Consider the following 12,444-nt stretch of genomic DNA (forward strand, 5'->3'; position numbering starts at 1 on the left):
TAATTTCCTTTATTGGGAACTAATTTTCCCTTCAATTCACGTTAATTTAAGTCGCGGTAATTTCCAATACCTTAATTAAGACGAGCGTTAATTTTCTATAACGTAAACATCTTTCAAAAGTATTAGTTCCTTGGTAGCTTTTTTTTTTTAGCAGCGTATCAATAAGGGCAGTTCGGAATTGTTTGTTTTTCACCGTGCAAATGATTGGATTAATGACAGGGTTCAAAATTATCTGAAGCAGCCCAATTTGCGACCTGCCATATTGTAACGAGCATTGAGAGCAAAACTTTCGACAACAGCAACTAAGACTGTTGCGGTTAATTTGAGGCCACGCGTATGATTGAGGATTGCTGCTTTGACAAGCAAAGCAAAAGAGTTGGCCGGAATACGTTGGAGTGACATATCGAAGAAAAGAAAGGTTTTGAAGCCATTTTCAGGCAAGCTACAATCCGGGTCAAAATTATTTGAAATACCCCACTCCCCCGCTCAATGTACACAAACCGTTATTTCTTTTGTGGAGGAAAAAACATTGAAAAGGGGAAGGGGGAGATCTGTTCAATCTGTTTCAAGGTTTATGACCGGGATTGTAGCTGCTCTAGCTTCCTCGGGGAGACTGTTCCAGAGAAAAACTCCACTGTGGCAAAGCTGCCTTTAAGGTAGTCAGTTCTCGGCTTTGCTAAGACCAATTTTATGATCAGCGTCGCGGAAATCATAGAACGCAAATGTCCTCGAACATGTCAGAAAGATAACCGGGGGCAAGCTTGCTAATACCTTTTGCTTCGCCCTTCTGGCAGAAGGGGTCCCAAGCAAGGGAGTTGAGAAGAGGCCTGCGGTTCGTATCACACCTAGATTTTGTTATGACTCTAGTAGTGTGATTCTGCGGCATATCCTTCACGGTAAGGTAAGGGTGACTATATGGAGGGTAAGGGTTATGTGGGTGACTATATGGTACCTTACCATGAATTACTTGCATTTCTGCAGTTTTTGATAAAGAAAGGGGAAGCCAACAGAAATGAACCATCGAACTGTCACAGATTACCGAAAGCAGTCCCTCCCCTTCAAATGTGAACTGTGTCAAAACCATGGATTCAAAACTCGAAAAAAAAAACTTCTTTTATCCTTATATCATCGAACTGCGTAACATAAAATAACAAAACAAAACATTAAAGACATTAAGCTACCAACACCAATTTTATTTTCAACTGACTCGGCATTTACCTCAACTAATACATTGTGTATTCTGTTCTCAGAGTGATTTGTAAGTGCTTCTCATCAACGCGCGCATGCGCATAGGGTGACAGTCCCTTTACTTAACCTTTTTACGACCTTACAGGTAAGAACAGTTACATACGGAGCAGTGATAACTCAATAAACACATTAAGAAATAGTTACATATTCACGGTACTAACAACTTACTACAAGGGAAACGTCAACTTCAATTTGTCATTACATTCAATTTCCGTCGCTGCATAGCCAACGAGGAGCTAACCACGCGAGCAAGCGCGCGAAAAAATTGCCTCACGCGAAGAGACGCGACGCACGGAGGGAAGCATGTCGCGTCTTCTCGCGAGAGCCAATTTCCGCGCGATTTACACGGTACGACTTTGTCGCATGCGACAAGCTTACGACAGGCCTACGACACGAATTGTTTCGTGTAAATCAAACCTACAACTCGCTTACAACTGTCATGTACGTTACAAAAAATGTCGTAGGATTTTAAAACATGTTTTAAAATCCTACGACAATCGTAGGTATAGGCAATGTTGAATGACGAGAGTTGTGCGATTTTTCGCAAGACGAGAGCAGCGCACGCTCTAGAAATCGCATGCGACAGTCGTAACAAAACGTTGTACCGTCTAATGCGGGCTTAAGAAAAATAAGAAAGTGCTCGTAACCATAACTGTTTGAGGTAAAACGTACGCAACACCATATTTTTTTTGCTACATGTGCAGTGAGTCACACTTTGGTGCAAGTTCTGTGTGCTAAAACTTAAACTGAACTGCAGCCGGGTTTATTCTGCAAGTTGGCTAATGAGGGCCCAGTGGGCCTCCTTCTGTAATTATTGGGGGGGGGGGGGGGGGTAAATTTGAACCTCTTTGTACAGTCTATTCAGCCAAATTCAAAACAACTGGCTGCCTTTTGACCTGCGCCGGACGCTTTGTGACTGAGAAGGCAAGGACGCGAGTAACTGCAGAACTTGTGTCGCAAAAAATGCCTATTGTCGCTTGTACACGGTGACTTTCCCTATTTATTTATTTATTTATTTACGTTATTATCGCCATAAATGATATGCACGGAGAAAAACAGAATAACTCAGAAGTAACTCCAGAGAGTGCAGAATACAAACACAGCGAAGGAAATTGAGAAAGTTAGATGCTATCAATTTCGAAGTATAGAGCGGCGGTCATATCAATCTTATCGTCAGTGCTGCTTTCGAATACTATATTTCCGAAAATAAGTACTTATCCTTGGGAGCAATTTTGTGCGCCCTCATTTGACCCGCCAACGTAAATTTTATGCAGCATTTTTTTCGAATGGCGGAAATCCCACAAAGCCGCTCTCTATAATAAACCCTGGAACTGAAAAAGTGTAATACCTGCCAATAGCTTGTTTACCCCTGACAGCGTATGTAAGTGAAAACAACAATGTTTCAACTTATTTGGTTTTTTCTGTGAGACCTTTGGTGAACCTTCACATGTATCTTCTGATTGAAACGCTTGCCACACTCTTGACAGCTAAAGGGTTTCTCACCGGTATGTATTCTGTCATGTCTTCGAAGGCTTCCTGACCTAGAAAAACTCTTTCCACACTGGTTACACGTATAAGGTTTCTCCCCCGTATGCGATCTCTTGTGAATCTGGAGACGTGATGAAGCCACAAAACTTTTCCCACACTGATTGCACGCAAACGGTTTGTCCCCTGTGTGTGCTCTTTTGTGTCTCAGAAGAGCAACTGACCAAGCGAACAGCTGTCCACACAGGTTGCATTTAAAAGGTTTCGACCCCGTATGTTTCCTTTCATGTTGGCGCAGTTCCGATGACGAATAAAAGGCCTTATCGCATTGGTTACAAACGAAAGGCTTTTCACCAGTATGCTTCCGTATATGTAACCGGAGACTGCCTGCCTGCGTATATGACTTGCCACAGTCCTTGCATGTGAAAGGTTTCTCCCCCGAATGGGAGATTTTGTGTACTTTGAGAGTTGAAGCTGAGGCAAATCTTTTTCCACAATGATCGCACGCAAAGAGATTCTCACCGGTATGTCTTTTTATATGCAGCTGCAGGGTTCTTGCCAGAGTAAACGTCTTCAGACAGAGGTTACACTCAAAAGGCTTTTCCCCTGTGTGTTTTCGTTTATGTTCCACGAGCCTCCCTATCCGAGTAAAACACATGTCACATTTATCACACGAGAACTTCATCTTTCCTCCCGGAGTCCTGCGTTCCTCCACAACTAAATCCTCACAATCGTTGGCTTCTGATGCCATGGTAGATGTCAAAGCGCAGAGTAATGGCCTTATTCCTAAATAAAAAGAGCAGACAACTTACTACATGTGCATGTACATATAGTGGTATGTCATTAAACAGTTGCTATCCGGGACTGACTGCACACCAAGAGAGGATGAACTGGCTCGTCTTCTCTTGCTGCACACTCCGTAAATTTTTGAGGATTGGATGTAATATTTGGAGGGTGTAGCAGTAAAATAAGGTCTTTTTTTGGGTATACTGGCTTATCTGCAATAATCCGTCAAGATCTTGAACTAGACAGCTACGTTACAAAGAGAACAGTCCATACATCTCAAAGATGTTTATTGCATGAATCCATCTTGACGCCTTCTTGCGCAGGATCATTTTAAGAAAACATTAGAAGTTTGGATTTTCTGTTAGACGTTTTCAAAGCATTTTAGTCCAAAAGTAATTTTAGGGTTTTATAATTTGATTCATTTGTATGTTATTTAGGGCTTTGATTAGAAGTTAGTGATTAGTTGTTACGGTTTAGTCTTCGCGAGGTTGGCTATGGTTTGCCGCCCAACCATCGTTTGCTTAGGTTCTGGGCATCCAGAAGTTTACACTGCCTTGAATAATAATAATAATAATAATAATAATAATAATAATAATAATAATAATAATAATAATAATAATAATAATAATAATAATAATAATAATAATAATAATAATAATAATAATGACTTTGGTCGTTAATTTGATTGGCTACGGCTGGCTGCCCAATCATTGTTTAGGTAATCTGGGCATCCAGAAGTTTTTCCTGCCATTTTATAATAATAATAAACACAGCACAAAATTTAGGATGAAAAGGAGAAACTACCATTCTGAATACGACAAGAGAACAAGGAAAAAGTAAATGTCAGATATACCTTAAAATTTCTATTAAGCCCTTTCCCCTCTCTATCATCTATCAGTTGAATCACTCTCTGTAATAAGCCTTCTCATGTTTAAGGCCAGATTTTTTAATAAGCCCCGTCTCTATTTAGCGAGGCTCCTTCCATGTGAGAATACACAAAAGGAATACTTCAAAAGTCAGGAAAACTAAGTCCTAGTAATTATGTTGAAGTACTATTGTGCGAAAGTACATGTGATATGCACCCACCACTACTACATTTCAGTCAGTTTGAGGAAACATTTTTGAAAGCTAATCAGTTCATCTTTTGCTTAAATCTTGCTCTCAGAACAGCCTATAAGATGGGTGAAAATCCAAGAAAATAAAGAAATATTAGCAACACACTCAAACTTGCACCACTGTATAACAAAGTAGATGTAAATGCAGTCATTATTTGAACAGAAGTCACACGCTTGAGTTCTAAAGGAGCATTTCTTCGAAGTGTCAACAAAAACTCTTAAAAGATGAGAATATTACAGTACATTGTAAGTGGTAATTGGGACCAAATTCACAAAAGGCCATCATTAGACCGACAAAAGCCTATTGTTATGAAACAATACTTACCTTAATACTGGTTAAACTTAGAAGGGCTTTATGAATTTGGACCCAGAGCGGCTGTCATCTTTTATTCATTTTTTTTTTTAAACCAGTTTTCAGTAAGCACTTATCCCAGAAAAAACCCCACCCTCAAATGACGCAAGGTCATAAATGAACCACAGCTAGCCAACATGGCTAGAGCTTAACCTGGTCAGCTCTGTGGCATGGAGCATTGCTACTCCCTCTGGACGGGATACTAGCTAGCCCAACACAGGGTTACACACAGCATTTTGAAGCTGCTGCCAGTTGAGGAGCTGGGAGCATGGAAGGCCTGTTTTGCGTTTTAGATTGAGTTTTGGTTTTTAACAAAAATATGACCAAATTCTGGGAGGTTGAAAATGGAGTTTTTCAAATGAACTGCTGTATGGCACTTGCAAAAAATAAGGATAAACTGAAGACAAACACATGTAATTATAAGTGTGCAAAAAAAGAAGTATTTCCGGCTGTCGCTTCTCTCCACCGAAGAAAAGCAACAGCTGGAAATATGTCTGCATTCGCACACTAAATAATTATAGGAAAAAATCTAAAAGTTAAAAAAATGGTTTCTTTGTATGTGTGTGTTCTTTGGATTGCACTGATTTCTTGCAAGTGGCCTTAGACAGTCAATTCAAGAAACTCGGGCCATTATTTTTCTGAAAGACAGTGATGGAAAAATCAAAAATTAACATAAAAGTTGGCACACAGGTGTAGGCCTTTATGTCCCCAAGGGGAGAGATGTAGGAGGACCATAGCCCTCCAAACTTTGACAAAAAATGTTCTGAGAATGATGTACAGTATTAATCAGTATTAATCTGTATTAATTAGTAAATAACACAGGCATACTCAGAAAAAAATCTGAGTGCTCCTATCAGGAATCAAACCTTAGACTTTTCCGATTACTAGTTTGGATTCTCTACCACTGAGCTACAGGAGACTCATGGGAACTAAGGCCATTAAACTAGGTTCATGGGACAAAAATCCTGCATACTGCTAGGATTGGAATGTCAATGTGTGGCAAACTGTTGTCAGGGTAATTTTTCTCCATTTATATTTGGACTTGGCTTGGGATTACTAAATAAATGAAATGTTGATGTAGAGCTTCAGACAACCATGAACTGTAACATTAATTTTGTTAAATTTTAAGGCCATTTTTCAGCCATTTCAGTACCATCAGTAAATTAATTCTGCTTTACTGGTAATGCCTTTTCAAAAACACATTCTTAAGTTCTTATGGCAACAAGCCACATCACAAATTAAAATGAGTTCCACAGAAACACTTATGCTGACTGTAAATTATTATATTCCAAACATTTCTGCTCCACTATATATTGTGATTAAAAATGTTGGGTGTGTAGCCAGGCATGTTAAAAAGAATTAAAAAGTTGTTGACACTGGCTAAAAAATATATATATATTGGACGTTTCGGCCACTACTGTTGCCTTCTTCAGCAAAGGTAAAAAATGCAAATATAACGGCGTCCTGCTAGAAATATATACAACGATGTGTGATAAATAAATAAATCACACCTCGACGGAATTTAAAAGTGTAACATTGGTGTAAGGGTCTGATGTCTGGTATCACTATTTCATGAGCCTTTATGCATAAAAATGGCTACTCAAAGTTAAGTGAAAAGAACTCATGAACTATAACTGTCAGCTTTCTCTGGCTTGCCTTGTGACCACAGAGATGAACATTTCCTTGCTATTATTTTCGTTTCCGTCCACTAGAATAGGTAGCCTAAAGCTCAGATTACCAGCAGAAAGTGAGCAATAATTAGTCAATCGTCATTATGTGGGATGGTGACCAATGAGTACCAGCAGTACTGGGTTGAGAATTTGAATGCTTTACAAGACTGCATTTGTCAATACTTAATTATTATGATGTGATTTTATTTATACAAGGGGTCTCGTTATTGGAACATATCGTTCTGTGAGTTCTCTCCTGTCAGAGGTCTTTCATTTTGTTTTTTTTCTCCTCTGGCGAAGTTTATAAATAAAATAAAAATAAAATAGAGTAGATTCCAAACATTAAACAATGCTAAATTTTAACTGCCAATCAATAAAATTAACTCACTTCAGGTGTATGTTTGTGGTTTGGGGTTATTCCACAGGTCTGGACTTTCTTTGAGACCACTGTTATTCCCTTCTATCAAGCAGGGATTATAATAGTCGTGGTTTAAGGTCACCATACAATCTACCTGTTGTTGTCGAATGAAACTAATAAAAAAAGCTTCCTTATCAATTTTTCTTCCCCGCATTTGAGCCCTATAAAAATGTGAAATTTCACTTCCTGTGGGATGCAATACTGAGCAAGATAGGAGACTGGGGAATAGTATAGCTGTGATGTCAAAACAGGATTGCTCCTTTTGTGGTTTCTCTATTCCTCGGTTGCTGAAAATTGGAAACCCCCCCCCCCCCTCCCCACCCCAAATTCCTGCCCCGCAGTCAGAAAAAGTCTTACAAATACCCCTGTCCAAAAACAAAATAAAGTTCTAATTGTTGGTATACACTATTCGGAAACTGGTCCATTCACGTTCAATCAAATTTTCTATATATACCTTTGAAAACATTGCAAAATTTGTAGAGACACTTTTTAGTGGGCCAATCACTCACAAAAGCAATATTTTACCTTTCAACTTGACCATGGATCAATAAGGAACCACGTGCATTTCACCGGACAAGAAGAAAGGTGTAAACTTCACACTTCAGGTTCAAATTTCCCACCCCACCCAAGTAAAGTTCAAATCCCCCACCCTCTGGAAGGACCTTCATGTCAACTGCCTTACCCCCTGGGTACGGAACATGGTCAAATACCAGGGGTATGAGGGGAGGGGGGAGGGAAGGGATGTTGACAGTTCAAAATGAAAGGTATATTAAAAATGCATGATTGCATGAACCCACTTCAGTTATTGTTTGCCATGATTTACCTCAGTCTTTGGCAATATTATTTGTTTACATATTCTCTTGAAGTAATTTGTATTTGTGGAGCAACTACAGAATACATAGTCACATTTCCAGTGGTATAACTGAGGTACCTCAACGGCTTGCCAATCACGGTCAGAGTTTAAAGAATGAGTAAGGTTTATAATGAAGTGGCTCGATGGCTCACCAGTCGTGGCCAGAATTTTAAGAATGAGTATGTGCTCAACAGTTCGGCTCCTCCCTAGTTGCAGTCAATGGGTACTTAAGGTTTACAATTAAGTGGCTTGACGGCTTGGTGGCTGGCCAGGCATGGTCAGAATTTAAAGAACAATAAGGTTTATAAGTAATTTAGTGGTTTATAAGTAATTTAGTGGCTCGAAGGCCCACCAGTCAAATACATGTAGAACAAGTACTTTATTATTCAAGCCGTTTGGTGGCTCGCTACCATCCCTGGTGAAAAACCTCACAGGATCTTCAAGGATCTTTGAAGATCTTCAAAGACCTACCAAAGATCCTTAAAGATAAAGATCCTAATAGGATCGCTATAGGATCTTTGAAGATCTCCAAAGATCTTCAAACATTTTACTGAGAAACTAAAAACCGCGAGCGGCAAAAAGGTAAACAATTTGGTCACGTGGTTATTTCTGCTGTTTGGCGTAAACGCACCTCTCCAGTTGTGGAAGATACCTTGTTAGTTGTATAAAAACGGTTTAGCCCTGTTTGCGCCTATCGTGTAATCGATAGATGGATCGTCCGAAACCCAATTGGGAGCCTGTTTACAGTATTAATAAATAGAGTATCTCGCACGCCTCGATGGCAAGCAGTTTGTGGATTACATGTTTTTCATTCCCGTGATACCACCATTAGCTATTAAGCCATTCTTGTATCTTTGAACATTAGTTGAAAGCTATTTCTTACCTTAAACGAGCCAAAACCTTTAAACAATCAATAAACTGGCTGCTCTGCACTGCAAAGTTACGCCAAACGGCCAAACATGTAGACTGTGTAGACTGATATACTTACACTAGCTCCCAGTCTGTTGCAGACATTCTGGGACGACTTTGAATACAACCGAGTGGAATGGACTCCTGGATCTAAGGAGAAAACCCTTAGACCTCATCGTTTATTGGGCATAAATTATAACTAACAAGAAGCTGTTTCCAGCTTATACTCGGGCCATATTTGACTGAGTGGTGCGTAAAGCCTACAATCTTTTAACAGTGATAACCTCCAGCATCGCCAATTCCTCCCGAATAGATAGCCTGCGAGCAAGCTCTCTTGGGGGTGGATCCCCTTTCCCCCTCCCGCCCCCCACCCCCAAGAGAGCTTGCTTGCAGGCTACCAAATAGATAGATACAGAGATATAGTGAGGCAATAAGTAACCACCAGACAGAATTGCATTTCTTGCAGTCAGAATGAAGTACTGGGGAAAACGACATTTGTCATACGAATGCTTTTTATAATCCCCGGGCTTTAATCCTTACGTTTTCACCTTTCGTTTATAGAACAGAAACCATTTGTACGGTCCTAAATGTATGTGACGCCGGGTCAATGACGGATCGTAATTTTCGGTATGATCTAGACCCGGAGGGGTACTCCCTTATGTGACCTTAACGGGGACGTGCCGCCCGATAGGGCATGGTTTTCAGGGTGTTTTGTCTTGAACGAGGTATCTATTTCATCGCTTTCTGTCTTAAACAGGGTATCCCTATATGTGCGAATGGCTTAAACAGATTGTGATTGCCAATGCATTGAAATACAGTAAGAAACTAGCGTATTCTTATTTCATTCTAGTCTTAAACAGGGTGTGATTTTGGGTTAAATAATAATGTTTATTTCTTTCTTTTTTTTTTTTTTTTTTTTTTTGCAGTTTAACATATTTTAATTACTCTTAAATCACACAATACAAGGTTTACAATTCTGGGCACTACTTACACTTTAAACACTACTTACAATAATTAACATACTTCAGAACCAGCAATGCTTACTCAACTTACAATGTTTAAAGTACAGCCAGTACTTACAATACCTTTTTTTTTGTAACACTGCTTGCACTTACAATAAATACTAACAATACTTTGGTTTACATTGTTTACAAAACTTACTCTATTAAATAATCTACTTACATTGCTACTACTGCTACAACTACCGTCTCAAAAACATTTTTTATTTATTAAAAAAAAGACAAAAATTAGTAAAAGATATGCAGGCATGACAGACATTTGACAAAAAATAAATAAATAAAATAAATAAATAAATAAATAAATAAAAAGAACAGGGTCCTTGCCTCCGACCTCCTGCAAATTCAGTACATATTGAGATCACTTTTTAAAATAGGCCAAGAAGCGCGTGAAATAATCTATTGAGGGATACGTCTTCCGTACTTTACAGTGCCATATATTGCGCAGTCTAACATGCAATAAAGATATGATCGAATGCGCATTACAAATCTTAAAGTAATGAATGGCTAATCTAAAAAATAACAACGATAATAATTTACAACCTCCGGAAAAAAAATAAAATTAAAATGTCTTGGAAAGGGCCTGAAAATTTTGAATTCTGTCTTAAACGGGATAGGGAAATGGGAGAATTGTGTCTTAAACAGGGTCAGGGTTTGAACGCCCGGGCCGCACCTCCCTACCCAAGCATCCGTTGAGTACCTTCCCCCCCCCCCCCCCTCCCCGGATCTAGAGTAATGTTACGCATCACGCGTACGTTTATATCCTTGTACGTTTTTCAATGTTTCGCTGTTTATATTTTTAAATGAAATTCAGGGAAAGCATTTGTTATTCACCTTTCATTTGAAGACAGAAACCGTTTCTACATTGATTGTTTTTCTATAGTAAACGTGAGACATCTTTATCTATCTTGATCCGCGAGGACATAGACTGATTTAGTTGCCAAATTTTCGGTTAAACAAAACCCGGGAACAAAACTAACCTTTGAGGCACTCAGGTTAGCCTATATAATAAAACACTCCGGTTAGCATAAAGAGCACTCCAGTTAGCCTAAATAGCACTTAGGTTAGCTTAAAATATAAGCTCCCCGGCTAGCTTAACGGTTAGCAGTTTATGTTGGGGTTGTTCATGCCTCGCATGTTTTGTTCATGCTTTGCACGTCTGGCTCGCATATTGTAAACACTCCTCACGGCCCGAAAACAAAGAACGCGACCGAGAATTTAAAGAATTTGATAACACGACAGAAAACGTAACTCGTACCAGCCGAGTACAAAAAACGAGACCGAGAACAATAACTCGTGGCCCGAAGTCTTATCTCTCGGCCCATCGCGTCCCCAAAAAGAAAAAAGAATGTGATAATGCTACCGAAACCTTAACTCGGTCCGCCTTACGGCCCGAGTAATGAGGCGCAAAATGATTTGTTAAGTGAAAAATCAACGTCCTTACGACTGATTTCAAACATTCTGCAGGACTTGGTGATTCATAAGACAAACACGGCAACTAAATAAAAAATGAAAGGCTCAATTACATGTCTTTTTTTTTTTTTTTGCAAGATTTTGCATTCTATGGGGCATTTTCATGCTACTCTTTCTTCTCTTACGATTTTCACTCAAATGCAGAAAATATTCTTCTTTTTAAAATCCCATTTTTGTTTGTGTTCCTTGACAATGTTTATTTGCTTAAAACCCGTATAAACCGAGTTCCGTGAAGTCCATAGAACCCTGCCGTGTGTTGTGTCAGATTTGACCTTACTTCTGATTCAGCTTTTCTATTGAAGTTTGACTGACTCACTTTTTGGTTCGATGGCTCACGCTTTATTGTTTTTTTGCGTGTGCTGTGAAACAAAAGATCCAGTAATGAGATAAGTTTTCGAGCATTGTTGGGGTTGGCCGGCACTACTGAGGTTTGTGTAGTTTTGTGTGATTCCATACTCAGTTTGAATTGCGGTCGTTTCGCCTACGAAATGTTTCGCTAACGGACAATTCGCCAATGCCGTAAGTCAGTTTGCTAATGAGTTATGTGATTAGCCAGTCGCAATGTTAGTTTAAAGAACGAGAAAGGTTTTTGTTTTAGTAATTCGGCGGCTCACTAGTCATGGTCAGTGTTTAAAGAAAGAGAAAATTATAGCTTATTGACCTAAGACATTAGCGAACTGGCTGTTGGCGAAACAACTCGTAGGCGAAACGTCCGGTTACCTACCCACTGTTTTAGTCTAACTGGTTTACGCTACTGTGTTGTTTGCTGTGTAGTGGAGACAAAATACTAGTTTTCCAAGAGTCTACGTACGAATATACCCCTCTGCCACTGAGTGTAGTTGTTGTAATTAAGCTGTAGTTCGTCACGAGATGGGTCATTTGATCTACCAAATTCTTTCTTAAACCCATTCTCCGAGTAGTAGTGTAGTGTAGTATCTGTATCATTCTCCGTGTAGTAGTAGTAGTGTAGTATCTGTTTAGCCACTGTGATTTTTTATGCCAATCTGACGGGCGTGCATTGTGGCCAAATTTGGAGTGAGCCCAATTTTTTTGTGTGATAACTTTTACAACATCCCCCGTCAGTGAGGTCTTTGTAAAAATAACACGTTATCGTTTTCA

The 12,444-nt window shown here is 39.3% G+C and overlaps 1 long non-coding RNA gene across 1 annotated transcript; it reads right to left on the reverse strand.

The window, feature by feature from the left end:
- Positions 1 to 1,178: 1,178 nt before the first annotated feature.
- LOC146473974 (uncharacterized) lies at positions 1,179 to 8,908 on the reverse strand. The gene is made up of 2 exons (XR_014866267.1): positions 8,811 to 8,908; positions 1,179 to 3,519 (listed from the first exon to the last, which is right to left on the reverse strand). It is a non-coding gene; the product is annotated as an uncharacterized LOC146473974 (long non-coding RNA).
- Positions 8,909 to 12,444: the final 3,536 nt, after the last annotated feature.

Source organism: Pavona decussata, unplaced genomic scaffold (assembly GCF_977016875.1).
Source record: "Pavona decussata unplaced genomic scaffold, jaPavDecu1.1 SCAFFOLD_92, whole genome shotgun sequence".
NCBI lineage: Eukaryota > Metazoa > Cnidaria > Anthozoa > Scleractinia > Agariciidae > Pavona > Pavona decussata.